The following is a 15124-nucleotide window of genomic DNA, read 5'->3' as shown; positions in this document are numbered from 1 at the left end:
AGTGCCTGGGTACATTCATATTAGGAACTTGTTTGCCAACATTGGCAGCTGGCTAAATGGAGGTGATAAAATGCTCTTGTTCTCATTTCTTATTATGCTCACTGATTCTGACCTCTGCTCCCACAGATCTCCATTTGTTTTATCCTTCAGGTGTTCTGCCCTCTGTTTTCGTTTCTCTGGAACACAAATGAAATTATTTTCTGAATTGTGAAAGTCCACATTATCAACTAATTCAGTGTTACAGTCATGTTTCTGCTGTTTGGATGCTTGTTCTATTGTGAAAACTTACTCAGACTTGGGGTTTAGGAAAGGGCCTTTTATAGTTTTCATCAACTGAAGAAAGAGCAGCATTAGGTATAATTATACATTTTGATAAAGTGAAGCACAAATCTGTTATGTTTTATGTTAACAGCCTAAATGATGGTGGTCTTACAAATGGTCTGAAGTTAGCAGCTCATGGGAGAAGGCTGACATGTTAAAACACAAATTTACCTAATCTGACACTTCAGGTTACTCCAAGGCGGGTGGAAAGTTGGCAGCAGTGACTTGTGCCATTGCCCTAAGGAGAAACGAAATATAAACCTTTTACAATCTCTCTGGGAATTTTTTTAAAAAAAACCTTGAGGCCCAAGTCCTACTTCAGACTAACAAAATAAAAATGATCTGGGGACGGGGTCCAGGGATCAGACTTTTTAAAAGCCTTCCCAGGCGATTCTAATGTGCAGCCATAGTTGAGAAGCACTAATCAAGCATAACGTACAGATGAAATATGATCATGTGTAACGTTGTACAAGATTCTTTGGGAGATATAGAAATCAGGAAAGACATGGTTCTTGCCTTCAAGGAACTTTTGATTTGGATGAAAAGACTCTTGCCACAAAAATGGTCTCTGATAATATAATGCAGTCACTCATTGTTAGTAAGCGATGTCATAGTTTTAGTGGAGACTGCTTACCAGAGCGTGTAGCTTCCAATCCCTATCCTCCTACCACCAGTAATAATAATTGCCTCTTGAGATTTTATATGCCCCATTTAATCTTCTCAACTGCTTATCACTTACGTATTATTCCCATTTCACTGCAGAAGGATTAAACCTATGAAGTCTGAGAGACAAGTTTTGAACCCAGGTCTGTTGGGAACCAACATCTACGCTTGCTAACCATTAGGTTATACCATTTGGTCTCAGTAGATGCATGGTCAATAATAACTAGAGTGAGTGATAGGCCATAAAATGTTTCTGAGCACTTTAGTATAGTTATATTTCTTAATTATTTTTTAAACTGCAAATTAAAAATTTTAAATCACAGAAAAGTTGAAAGAATAATACATTGAACATTATATACCCTTTACAACTACATCCATCAATTATTAACATTTCACTACCTCTGCTTTATTTTGCTCCCTATTTATTTATTTATTTATTTAGAGACAGGGTCTCACTCTGTCACCCAGGCTGGAGTGCAGTAGCACGATCTTGGTTCGCTGCAACCTGCACCCCCTGGGCTCAAGGAATCCTACCACCTCAGCCTCCTGAGTAGCTGGGACCACAGGTGTGCACAACCATGCCCGGCTAATTTTTGTATTTTTAGTAGAGATGGGCTTTTACCATGTTGTTCAGGCTGATCTTGAACTCTTGAGCTCAAATGATCCACCTGCCTTGGCCTCCCGAAGTGCTGGGACTATAGGTGCGAGCCACCGTGCCTGGTCCCCATTTATATATATATGTATCCTTTTCTGTTATTATTGAACCACTTGAAGTTGCAGACATTGTGATAGTTGACCCAGTAATACTTTGGTTTGCACTTATATCTAAGTGTAAAGACAATTTTCCATATACCCATTACACTGTTCCTACCGAAGACAATTAATGTGAATTCAGTTTTGTCATCTAACATACGGCCCATTAAACATTTCCCCAGTTATACCCAATACATCTATTTAGGTGCTTTTGTTGACCCAAGATCCTATGAAAGTTGATTAATTCTGTGGTTGTAATGTTTAGAGACTTTTAGTCTAGAAGGGGTCTACGACTTCTTTTATTTATGATATTGACTCTGTTTTAATGATCTAAGTCAGTTGCCTTGCAAAAATGTCTCCTTTTGGGGGATTTGTCTGATTGTTTTCTCACAATTAGGCTCAGGTTAAACATGCTTTGCAAGAATATTGGATAGGCGATGTATATTTCTTTTTCTTTTTTTTTTTTTTTTTGAGACGGAGTCTCGCTCTGTCGCCCACGCTGGAGGGCAGTGGCACGATCTCCACTCACTGCAAGCTCCGCCTCCCGGGTTTACGCCATTCTCCTGCCTCAGCCTCCCGTGTAGCTGGGACTACAGGCGCCCGCCACCGCACCCGGCTAATTTTTCGTATTTTTAGTAGAGACGGGGTTTCACCGTGTTAGCCAGGATAGTCTCGATCTCCTGACCCCGTGATCCGCCGGTCTCGGCCTCCAAAGTGCTGGGATTACAGGTGTGAGCCACCGCGCCCGGCAGGTGGTGTATATTTCTTATTGGATCCACCAGGAGGCACACACCAGGCTGTCCTACTATTGGTGATGCTAAGTTTGATTACTTGGTTAGGATAGTGACGTCATGCCTGATTTCCCTATTGTAAAGTTAACCCATGTGGTGATATTTTAAAACCATAATCTTTGACCCAGTGATTTTGGTATCCACTAATCATTTTTACACTGGTGGTTGAAAAAAGGTGATTTTCTAACTCTATCATTTCCTCAATATTTTTTAGTTAGTGTATTAGTCTGCTTGGGCTGCCAAACAAAACACCACAATCTGGGTGGCGTAAATTGAAATTTATTTTCTCATAGTTCTGGAGGCTACAAAGTCAAGATCAATGTGCTGCCAGAGTTGGTTTCTGGCGTGGCCTCTCTTCCTGCCTTGGAGATGCCACCTTCTCACTTTGTCCTCACAGGATCTCTTCTCTGTGTATATGCATGGGGCGAAAGAGGGAGAGAGAGAGAAAGCTTGAGAGAGGCCTTTGGTGTGTTCTTCTTCTTCTTCTTTTTTTTTTTTTGAGACGGAGTCTCACTCTGTGGCCCGGGCTGGAGTGCAGTGGCGCGATCTTGGCCCACTGCAAGCTCCGCCTCCCGGGTTCCCGCCATTCTCCTGCTTCAACCTCCTGAGTAGCTGGGACTACAGGCACCCGTCACCTCGCCCGGCTAGTTTTTTGTATTTTTAGTAGAGACGGGGTTTCTCCGTGTTAGCCAGGATGGTCTCGATCTCCTGACCTCGTGATCTGCCTGTCTCGGCCTCCCAAAGTGCTGGGATTACAGGCTTGAGCCACCGTGCCCCGCCAGGTGTGTTCTTCTTCTTAGAAGGATACCAGTTCTGTTGAATTAGGGCCCACCCTTAGAGCCTTGTTTAACCTTAATTACCTCCCTAAAGATCCTCTTTGCAAATACAGTTACATTGGGGGTTGAGGCTTTAACCTACAAATTTTGTTGGGGATGTAATTCAGTCCATAACAGTTGGTATTCTTCTGTAAAGTAGAGCTTTCTTCTTTTATTTTTCCCTTACCTCTTCCTCCTCCTTCTCTTTTCTCCCCTTCTCGGCCTCCTTGTCTTCTTCTAAGTATCACTATGGACTCATGCATTTATTTTTTATTTAATGTCATAACCTATCTGTCATTATTAATTTTAATGATCAAATTGTCCAAGATATGGAGAGTGGGAACTCCTTCAAATTAGTTCTTGTGTCCTTTTGACATGCCTCTATTAGTGTGTAAGCACTGTCTTGCTTTCTTGAACAAGATATTCCAGGTTGCCTTGTATTTTCCCTATTCCAACCATTTCTGGAATCAGCCATTTCTCCAAGTAACCCTGGTTCCTTTCAGTGAGAAATGGTATTTAGAAACACCATTTGTGTGCTTGTTTTTACTAGTTATGATTACCTTCTAAACCAGTTATTTTTAATAAAGTTTTCTATATTATACCTATAGAACCTGTGCCAGCGAAGGCTTTATTGAATTAGAGACTAACTCTTCAAGAGTACAATCAGGCATTTAATAAGCATTTGGAAAGCCTTTGAGTGGCTTGGGACATAACATGCACTTAGTGTATGGACAAAAGAAAGAATGAATGAATGAATGGCCTTGGGTCATGGGTTTTTCTTGATCTGCTGGGAGGGTCTTCTAACCCCAGTATATTTGCTCAGGCTGTGGTGAGTGGAGGAGATTGAGATCAATTCTAATGTTTTATCTACATTTTCGCATGTACCACTCTCTTCCATTATTGAGAAAAATCCAGATTCCCATCTCCTGAGCCTCTATAAGCTCTTACGGCTGTTTTCCCAGGAAACGAATCTGTGGCGCCTTCAACTCATTTGTGTTTTTCCGTGCATCCCCTCAGGTTTCTAGGGCGATGAGATGACTTATCTTGAAAGAAATACTTGAAATTTTTCCCCCAGTTTTACAAAGCAGATAGCTAAGGAATTTTTTTCATAGATGAAGAGAATCCAGTTAAAATGAAGCAAGGAATACAGATTTCAGAGCACTTGAGAATCTCGTACATTTAATATCTATTCTGAGGAGCAAGGATTCAGTAACAACCACTCTTTGAGGATCTATTTACTGTCAAAGTGTAATTGGATTTTGATATAGCAGTTCATTTTGGTGGGGGTGGGGATGGGAAGGTGATTACAAAGTAACAAACCAAATGTAAGCGATGGGACCTTTGATTTATTTTTCTTTTCTTGCTCCTGGATCTTTACAGATACTGGGAATAAACCCCTTATCCCCCACAGTGGTCTTAGAAAACAAGGCATACACTTCAACTACTTCTGCTGTGAATAATCCATTGAATCCAAACAGTATTATACTAGATTCATCAGTGTTCACACAGAGGTCATATCCTTACATATCTCTTTGAATTTGTGGGACGCATATGGTGTACCACTTCTATAGAAGAAATATTTTCATTTTAGAATTCAACTTTTATAACCTTTGGCAACATGTAGTATCAATGGCTCTTTGTTGTTCAAAAAAAAAGTAAAACTGTAAGCTATCCCCAAGGATATTCAGGGCGTTGCTATAGCAACAGAATCTGCCTCCCAGCACCACAAGAGAAGCTATGAATAAAAGATGGTGTTCTAAGGACAACAGAATAGAAGAGGTTGTTTCGATCCTTCTAATACCTGATATTTGCTGTTATTTTGTTAAATGCAAAATAAAAATCTTGGGGAAAGGCCCAGTTTCAATATAGAAAAGGATGAATTTCTATATTGTACTTCAGATGTTGTGAGGAAAAAGACATGCTTTCTGAATAGTATCAGCCCATGGTAGGAAGACCAGGGAAGGGCCAAAATATTTGATTTATATATTTTTCTGTTTAGCTTTGTACTTCAGATGAAGAACCTCAAAGACAAATGTGTTAATCAGACATACAAAAGAATGGGATTATTTTAAATTCTGATCCAAAATAGTTTCCTGATTCCATATTTAAACAGAAGCGTAGTTTACATAAAGGTATCATAAAACAAAATGTTCTAATTTCAACTTGCATTGTTTATTCTGAATCCAGTTCTTTCATGTGTATACCTACTTTGGTCATCGATTTTTAATAGTTTCAACATAGCTACCTATCTACCTACCAGCCTAGCTATATTTCATGATACCAGGTATTTTAGGACCTAAATCTGAAGGTGAAACAAAAGGTTTCAGTTGATTCAGAAGTGAATGAACTTTGAACCTCTCTATTCCCTCCCTCCCTGCCCACATGTACATATGTATATCTTGCCATGTGTGTCTTCATATCATGTTTAGTTTTTATGGAGCTTATTTTGTTGTGTGACGCTATTGGTGAAATGTTATTCAGAGAGGAGGTGAAGAACTTACCCCTCTGTAAATGCTTATTTTCAAAATATTCAGAGCTACATAAAATTACTGCCAGAAAATATGACTATTGGAGCAAATGGAATGCTATAGACTAAATTGTATCCCTCAAAAATCATGTGACTAACCCCCAATGTGACTTTATGGACATATGGCCTCTATGGAAGTAATTATGACTAAATGAGGTCATAAAGGTAGGGCCCTGATCTGATAGGATTAGTGTCCTAGAAGAGTAGGACACCAGAGCTTGCTTTCTCTTCACTTGCAGGCATGAAGAAAAGGCAATGTGAGGTTACATCAGGAAGGTGGCTGTCTACAAGTTGGGAAGAGAGCCCTCACTAGAAGTTGACCATGCTGGCATCTTAATCTTGGACTTTCAGCCTCCAGAACTGTGAGAAAATAAATTTCTGTTGTTTAGGCCACACAGTTTATGGTATTTTATAATGGCAGCCCAAGCTGACTAATACCCCTGTATTAAAATTATAATATTTTGTATAATTATTTTCTTAATTTTCCATCAAAGTCAAAGTATAGCTCTGTTTGTAGGGGAAACAGGCAGGCACGGAAATAACCTTAAAGTTTCTGTAGAACTTTTCTTTTGCTTGTATCACCTTGGCAACTTTACACAATTAGTAATCTAAAGGTTACTTAGTTATCAAATGTGTGTCTCAAAAACATAATTTTGGCTATGATATCTAGAAAATATGACCTTTTGCTTTGGTTGGAATAATTTTCCCACTGAATTTATGGATTAATACAAGTTTAGGGGCTTAAGGAAAACGTAGCATTTGGTTTTTAAGCTTTATTTTAGTTTAGGTGTGGGTAGACAATGTTTGGGAAGGATGGACTAGTAGACTGTGTGTTACTGCTAATCTTATAAGAATAAATTCTGGGTAAGCATTGTCAAAATTTCAGAGACTTCCCTTATTGTTGTTAATCCTCCTTGGATCCTTCCATAATTTAAAGTCTCCAGGGATATTTTGATTAGTAAGGAACCTATTCAACCGAGCTAATTATATGACTTAGCTGTTTCTGACTCTTAAAACTAGGCACTACACCAAAATGTTAATAACGTGTGGTGAGAACAGTGGTGGGAACATGGGCAATTTTTTCTCCTTACTTTTCTACTTACTGTCTAAATTTTGTATAATAAGCAGTCATTACTTTCATAATGGAAAAAATAAAGTGAAAAAATACTAGATACTAGAAGAACTTAATAAAAATTTCATCTTCTTTCAAAAAGAATTTGAGGTGGTTTACAATAAAAGACATTTGAGGTACCATAAAGCTAGACATGCTAGAAATTAGAAATCTAAAATTATGAAAAGAGGAGGAAAGTAAATACTTATGAGATTTAATATAGTTATGGTAACTGAACATTGTAGTAACTGAATGTTGTAGTCAGCGCTGAGCTTCCTGACAGTCAAGAAAAAGAGATACTGGATTAGAGATTTCTCACTATCAAATCAAAAGAAAGTATGTAGTATTTTGTAGAGAACATTTTTTCTTTGATAAACTCCTAAAAGGAATTTGCCATAGTATATTCTTATTTGTGTAAAACATAGAAAGACTATATTTATATGCTTGTAAATTCAGAGAAAATGTCTGGAACCTAGAAAACTACTGATGATAATATGATGTCTTTAGTCACTTTTGCTGTTTAGCACAACTTCCTGCTTCTTTTGATGACAGTGTCCACCTTCCTTAAGGGAACTGCTTTTCTTCTATTCAGTCATGAGTTTCTGAGCACTGCCAATCACAACGCTTCATTGACCTAAGCCAAGCCAATTAGAGCATGCCCCTGGAATTTTTCTAAGGGGGAAAAAAATCTCTTTTCCTGTTGGATGATGGTGATGGAAAGCTATGGTCCCTCATCACTGGAAGCCCTATTCTCCTCCACCAGAGAAAAGTGAGAGAATGACTAACAGCTCATAGAGGCAGAGATAAGAAGTTTACACCCCATGTTCCATTCCCCGTGGCCCTTAGGACTGCCCTTCCCATTCCTCTCTTGTATTCTAATTCAAGCCACAGGTCTTGCATTTGCAATGGAAAGAATCCTGACTACTTGATGGCCTCTGGGGCTTAGAATTGTGTGGGTAGGAAAGAAGATAGATGTGGGAGTTTTTCTATTGCTTAAAAACTTTTTTTTTTTGTAACAACATGCAAAAATTACTTTTATAATAAAAATGCCAGTGGAAATAACAAGGAATTTATCATGAGAAAATATGTGTAAAGGACATTGAACAAATATAGAGGTCAGTACCTCAGAAAAGACCTTAAAGCAAACGCTCCAGGGTTTTATTCATGTCTCTTTCTTATATTGGGCTTTGTTAAAATCTGAGAATAACACTGAAGAGGTACTCAGTGAAGGAACTAAGTTAATGTGGTACTTTATACTAGACTGCATGGTAGAATATTTAGAGAAGTGGACAGAGAATAAATCTTAGGCTATCAACCTTTCAACTCAATGGCCTTCCATCAGAACTGGAGAGCAGTCAATCCCAGGTGAACTTTTCTGGTGAGAAGTAAGTGTGCATATACTGTTGAAGGCACACTGATATGATTTGGATTAAAGATGAGCAGATGGCAGGGGTGACGTATTTGGTTCTGCTCTTACCTGAAGGAAGGGTCATGTCACTTGCAAATGGAGGTGAGTCACTCAGGTTTCTATGGTGGGGTCACATTTTTCTTCAAGAGGCAACTTCAGATCTGCTCAAGTCCTTGTAAACATTTCCCTGAGACCACAGGGTAGCTTAAGATGGATATAGCACATCATAGAGAAAAGAGACTTGAACTCTACCCTTCTTCAGCATGACTCCCTGATACCGAGAACCTCAGCAACCTCCCAATGCATCTACAGATCCACGGATACAACTGTTCTTTGGACAAATCTGTTGGAAGTACTTCAAAGTCAACATTCTGAAGCTGAACTTATTAAATATCCCTGTAAACATGTCTATATTTTTGGTTCCCTCTCTGGTTGTAGGATATCTCTATCTATGCAGTTATCCTAGTCAGGAATCTGGGAACCAGTCTAAATTTCTTCTTTCCCCTCATTCTCAATATATAATTGCCTCTTTGCTTAAAATATTTATAGATTTTTGTCTTCTCCTTTCCATCTCAACTCTCTATTTTTGGTTCCACCTGATTATTTTTCCTAAGATTAATTAATTGGTGAATCAATTAATTCAACAAGTGTTTATTGAGCATCCGTTGTGTGTCAAGCATGGTGCTAGGCTCTGAGGATTCAGTGGTGAGCAAAACCGACTGACCCTGTCTTCATGAAGCTTGTAATCTAGGGAGTTACTGCAATGCATCTCGACTGGGCTCCCTGCCTCAAAAACACATGCTCAGTCTATCCCTCTTAGTACTGCTTGAGCTCTTTCTAAAATAAAACTCCAAAATGCAAATCTGAGCTAAGTGTATTACTTTCAGGATAAAATACAGACTTCAAAGCCTGGCACACAGGTCAGTCATGACCTGACTCTGTCTTTAGTCTCATTTTTTTTTTTTTTAACTATAGTAGCATAAAGAGTGATTAAAGAGTGAACCTTCCTCCAAAGCCATTGCTGAACATTACTCTCATTATTTATGCCAGGCCTCACAGTAGGGTAAAATCACTAGATAGTCTGTATAAGGATATGAAAAGAAATAATATTTCCTTTCCTCTCTGTTTTTAAAACTTTATATTTTGTTTCCTGGCTCAGAGAGTAATGGATTCAGGTACTTGATTTGGAAGTTCCTTTGCCCTTCATGAAGTACTCTCTTAAAAGAGGGTTTATAGTCTAGGCGCTATAGCTCACACCTGTAATCTCAGCACTTTGGGAGGCCGAAGCGGGCAGATCACTTGAGGTCAGGAGTTTGAGACCAGCCTGGCTAGCATGGTGAAACCCTGTTTCTACCAAAAATACAAAAATTAGCCAGGTGTGGTTTTGTGTGCCTGTAGTCCCAGCTACTTGGGAGCTGAGGCAGGAGAATGGCGTGAACCCAGGAGGCAGAGGTTGCAATGAGGTGAAATTGTGCCACTGCACTCCCATCTGGGTGGCAGAGTGAGACTCCGACTCAAAAAAAACAAAACAAAACAAAAAAATAAACAAAGAAAAAAAGGGTTTACAGATAAATTATTAGCCTTATGAGAAATTTCAGCAATATTACTGGAAAAAGTTCAATATACAAAAACATAGAAAATATTAAAACAATGACATGTGCAATAGCAACAAAAAATGTAAGGTACTGAGAATATATTTACCAAAAGATATGCAGGACTTTAAAGGAATTAATTGTAAAACTTTGCTAAAGGATATAAAATATAATTAAGTAAATGGAGATATGTAATAAGTTTACAGTGAGAAGACTCAATATTGATGTAATTTTTTTCCAATGTAACCCATAACGTTGATTCTTCTATTAAGAGTTCCAGTTTTTTTTTTCTTGAAACTTGACAAGTTGAAACTAAAATTCATATAGAATAATAAAATGCTAAGAAGAGCCAAAATAATTAAAAAAATAAGTGAGGGGAGAGATATCTTACTGTATAACAAGATTTAATAAGAAGTGAGAGCAATTGGCCAGGTGCAGTGGCTCACACCTGTAATCCCAGCACTTTGGGAGGCCAAGGTGGGCGGATCACGAGGTCAGGAGATCAAGACCATCCTGGCTAACACAGTGAAACCCTGTCTCTACTAAAAATACAAAAAAGTTAGCCAGGCATGGTGGCGGGTGCCTGTAGTCTCAGCTGCTCGGGAGGCTGAGGCAGGAGAATGGCGTGAACCTGGGAGGCGGAGCTTGCAGTGAGCTGAGATCTCACCACTGCACTCCAGCCTGGGCGACAGAGCGAGATGGCATCTCAAAAAAAAAAAAAAGAAGTGATAGCAATTAAAACAGTGTGATATTGGCATAAACATAGGCAATTAGACTATAGATAGATGTGAGATGTTGGAATATAACAGAGGTGCCAATATAAATCAATAAGAAAATTACAGACCATTTAATAAATGATACTGGGACAATTGGCTATCTATGTGGAAAAGAATTGAATATTTATTTCATACCACAAGCAAAATTAAATTCTAGAAAGATTCAAGACCTAAAAGAGAAAACTAAAACTTTTTAAACTTGAGGTCATCTTTAATTTCCAGGTTGGGAAGGAATTTTTTACATGAAAAGCACAAGTCAGATAGGGAAAATAAATATGTTAACCATATTAAAATTTGAATGCAAAAAGTACCATAAAGTTAAATTTAGTCATTTTGAGAAGATATTTGCAATATATTATCTGAAACTGAATTCATGAACTGTTACTAAAAAATATGCCTGAATTTCTTTCTCTCTTTTCTCTTCTTTTCTTTTCCCTCCCTCCCTCCCTCCCTTTCTTCCTTCCCACCTCCCTCCCCCTTCATCCCCCTCCCTCCTTTTCTTCCTTTCTCTCTCTCTCTCTCTTTTCTTCCTTTCTCTCTCTCTCTTTTCTTTCTTTCTTTTCTACTTCTGCAGCTCCAACTTGTATCTTTATTTTCTCTCTATATGAAGAATACTATTATCTACTCAGTAATCCAAGCCAGTGACTAACATATGAAATAAATTAAGAGGCAAATCAAACAACACAACAATAAAAGGGCAAATGGTATAAGAAATCAAATCATAGAAGAAGAAATCCTCCTGGTTAATATATAAAAGATATTCAACTTCACCTTTGGTAAGGTAAATGCCAATTAAAGCTATAAGGCATTACTTCATGCCCATGAGATTGGCAAATTTTTTAAGTCTGGTGATACCAAGCATTGGCAGGAATGTGGTAAAGGAGGAGCTGTTTTATGATGAGGGAAAGCAGTTTGGCAAGACCTGATAAAGTGGAAGATGTACAGTGTTTAGTGATTCCACTTTCATTTTTGTTAGTGTATTTTTGTAATAGCAAAAACTTGTAACCCCTGAAACTTCCTTGAGAGATGGAGTGGATAGATGCATTATTGTGTATTCACGTATTTATTGTAATTACTAATATATTTGGGATATATATGCTGTCTTCTCCTTTACATTTGTCCCATGTTCTCTGTTCTCTTTTGTTCCTCCTTATTTTTGTCTTTTTAATGAATTAAACTGTTTTTTTGAGACGGAGTCTCGCTCTGACGCCTAGACTGGAATGTAATGATGCAATCTTGGCTCACTGCAAGCTCCACCTCCCGGGTTCAAGCGATTCTCCTGCCTCAGCCCCCTGAGTAGCTGGTACTACAGGTACATGCCACCATGCCCAGATAATTTTTGTATTTTTAGTAGAGTTGGGGTTTCACCATGTTGGCCAGGCTGGTCTCAAACTCCTGACCTCAGGTGATCTGTTTGCCTCAGTCTCCGAAAGTGCTGGGATTTTAGGTGTGAGCCACCGCGCCCATCCTGAATTAAACATTTTAATGATTGTATTTACTCCCTCTATTAGCTCATTAATTTTGTCCCTTGTGCTATTCTTTTATTGGTTAACCTTGAGATTACATGTGCCCTTGGCCAATTAAATCTACTATAAATTATGTAGTAAGACTTCACAGTTTTTTTTTTTTATTTCTATTTAATCTCATTCCTTTTTGTGCCATTACTGGTTTTTTTTTTTTTTTTTTTTTTTTTTTTGAGGTAGAGTCTCACTGTGAAGTGCAGTGGCATGGTCTTGGCTCACTGCAACCTCCGCCTCCTGGGCTCAAGCAATTCTCCTGCCTCAACCACCCCAGTAGCTGGGACCACAGGTGTGCACCACTACACCTGGTCAATTTTTGTATTTTTAGTAGAGATGGGGTTTCACCATGTTGGCCAGGCTGCTCTTCTGACCTCAAGTGATCCACCTGCCTCTGCCTCCCAAAGTGTTGGGATTACAGGCATGAGCCACCACGTGCAGCCTAATTAAACCATTACTTTAAATATATAAATTACCAGAGTAAAACATATCAAAATGAGTAACACTGTTGGAATTTAACTTGCTCAGAAAACCACACCTGATTCCTGTTGTTAGATAGTTAAATCATGCTAGAATTATTTGTATTACTCTGTGAAAAAAAGAATGAAGCTGTCTGTAGAAAACATATTCACCGATTTTCATAAAGCCATGAAAATCGGCAATGAGGAAGCCTGACTTACAAACCTTTCCTCCATTGATGTCATTAACTTTTTTTTGATTTGAAAATTATTAAAAATTCCTTTCTAGGATTTTCTAACTTTCATAGCTCTACTGAATAAATAGTTTCTTTATGGCCTGAACTCACTGAATCGTGAAAATCTTACCTAGGGTTCCGGTCAGAATTTTCCTATACTAAATTCTCTCTATCCATTAACTCTGTAGTCTCACCATTGTGAATTTTATAAAATTAAGAGTCAAGTTGAGTTAGTGGAAGGAACATGGAATAGGGGTTCAGATTTCTAATTTCTAGTCTTACTCTGCTACTGACTGTGATTTGGATAATACAGACTTCTCTGGGCCTCTGTTTCTTTATGAAAGTAGGTAGATTTTATTTTCCAAAGACGGCTGTACCAATGAATATATCCCATCTCACATTTTCTTCTTACAGTGTGACTGGTAGTCTTCTCACTAAGAGATGGGAGCCTGTGTTGTCTCCTCTTAATCTGGGCAGGAACTTGTAACTACTACTATTGTAGCAGAAGTGATGCTATGTTACTTCTGAGGCTAGATCATAAAAAAAAAAAACAGTCTCCATTTGGCTCTTTCTCTTTTGGGACACTTGCTCTTGGAACCCAACAATTCTACTCTGAGGAATCCAAATTAGCCCATGCAGAGAGACCAGACAGAGAGAGATGAGACTCATATGGAGAGGAATTAGTTTTACCATTTCAACTTCACTCTGTATCCTGTCTTCCAAATTCCTGGATATTTCTGTAGAATTGATGTACATCTTGTTGGCTTTCCTTAATGCAGGCATTTAGTTTTTAACTTTCTCTGGTTTGTTAGGTTACTGACCATTCATCCTTCTTTCTTCCAGATTCCAAGATTTTGTTTGTCTTTATTTTTCATTTGCTGTTGTCTACTCTCCTGCTCTCTTTATCCTTGAGGCATCATGTCTTTTTATTTCTCTTAATTTGTTTAACAGGATTAGGAATGAAGCAGAGATAACTTTGTATTCTATCCTCCATGGTTAACTGGCAGTGCTATCTTTCTCTTTCTGAGTTTATATTATAACTATATTTTCTTCTTTGGCCTTGCATGATCTTTGAGAGTTCTGACTATAACAACTACTCAAACTTCCTGCAGGGTCAGAGGTTTGCTATGATGTTTCTAGTGAAAGATACTGTTAGGTGCTTAGTTTTAGTAGCCCATGAAGAAAAGAGTGGGAATTAAAAGGCAACAAGTGATCACATATATGATCACTTGATTTTTTTACAAAGATGCAAAGGTAATTCAGTGGAGAAAGAATATTCTTTTCAACAAATGGTACTTGAACAATCAGATACTTGTATGCAAAATAAATAATAGATAAATAATCAACAAAACCCCAAACCCACCACATAGCAATTCATAACTTGTACCATATACAAATACGAACTTGAAATGGATCATAGACCTACATATAAAACCTAAAGCTGTAAAATATATAGACAAAAACATAGGCAAAAGCCATTGTGACCTTGGATTAGGCAAAGATTTCTTAGATGTAACACCAAAAATAAAAATCAGTAAGTTGGTCTTCATTAAAATTAAGAACGTTTGCTCTTCAAAAAACACTGTGAAGAGAATAAAAATATAAGCCACAGACTGGGAGAAAATATTTGCAATCCACATACCTGAGAAAGGACTTGTATTTAGAATATACAAAAAACTCTCAAAACACAGCAATAAAAAATATCAAAGGAATGAGTTGAATGAAAATAGCCATTTTGAACATCTATCAAAAAACATAAACAAAGAATTGTTTTTTAAAAGTTGTTTTAAAAATATTTGAACAGACGTGTCATCAAAGAAGATACGTAATGGTAAATAAGTACATAAAAATGCCCAACATCATTAGTTGTTAGGGAAAAGGGAATGAAAACCACAATTGATACTATTCTATTACATACATATTAGAATGTCTACCATTAAAAGGATCAACCATACCAAGTGTTGCTGAGGACATGGAACAACTGAGACTCTGTTACATTGCTGGTGGAAATGTAAAATGACACAAACACTTTGGAAAACAGTTAAGCACATATCTACTCTATGATGCAATCGTTCTACTCGTAGGTATTTACTCAAGAAAAAAATGAAAGCATGTGTCCACACAAAGACTTGTACACAAATGTTAATAGCAGATAA

The 15124-nt window shown here is 37.8% G+C and overlaps 1 long non-coding RNA gene across 7 annotated transcripts in view; it reads left to right on the top strand.

Moving 5' to 3' along the window:
* LOC103886190 overlaps positions 1 to 15124 on the top strand; it is a 206121-nt gene that overhangs the window by 10018 nt on the left and 180979 nt on the right. For 6 of the 7 annotated variants that reach the window (XR_004184952.1, XR_004184946.1, XR_004184950.1 and 3 more), the window contains exon 1: positions 3217 to 6232. This is a non-coding gene — a long non-coding RNA (uncharacterized LOC103886190). Of the gene's footprint in view, positions 1 to 3216; positions 6233 to 15124 lie in introns of those variants that run through there. The other variant, XR_004184947.1, reaches the window with a different exon arrangement.

Source organism: Papio anubis, chromosome 7, assembly GCF_008728515.1.
Source record: "Papio anubis isolate 15944 chromosome 7, Panubis1.0, whole genome shotgun sequence".
In the NCBI taxonomy this organism is placed as follows: Eukaryota; Metazoa; Chordata; class Mammalia; order Primates; family Cercopithecidae; genus Papio; species Papio anubis.
Note: the sequence above shows the minus strand (reverse complement) of the source record. Positions and strands in the feature narration are given on the sequence as shown.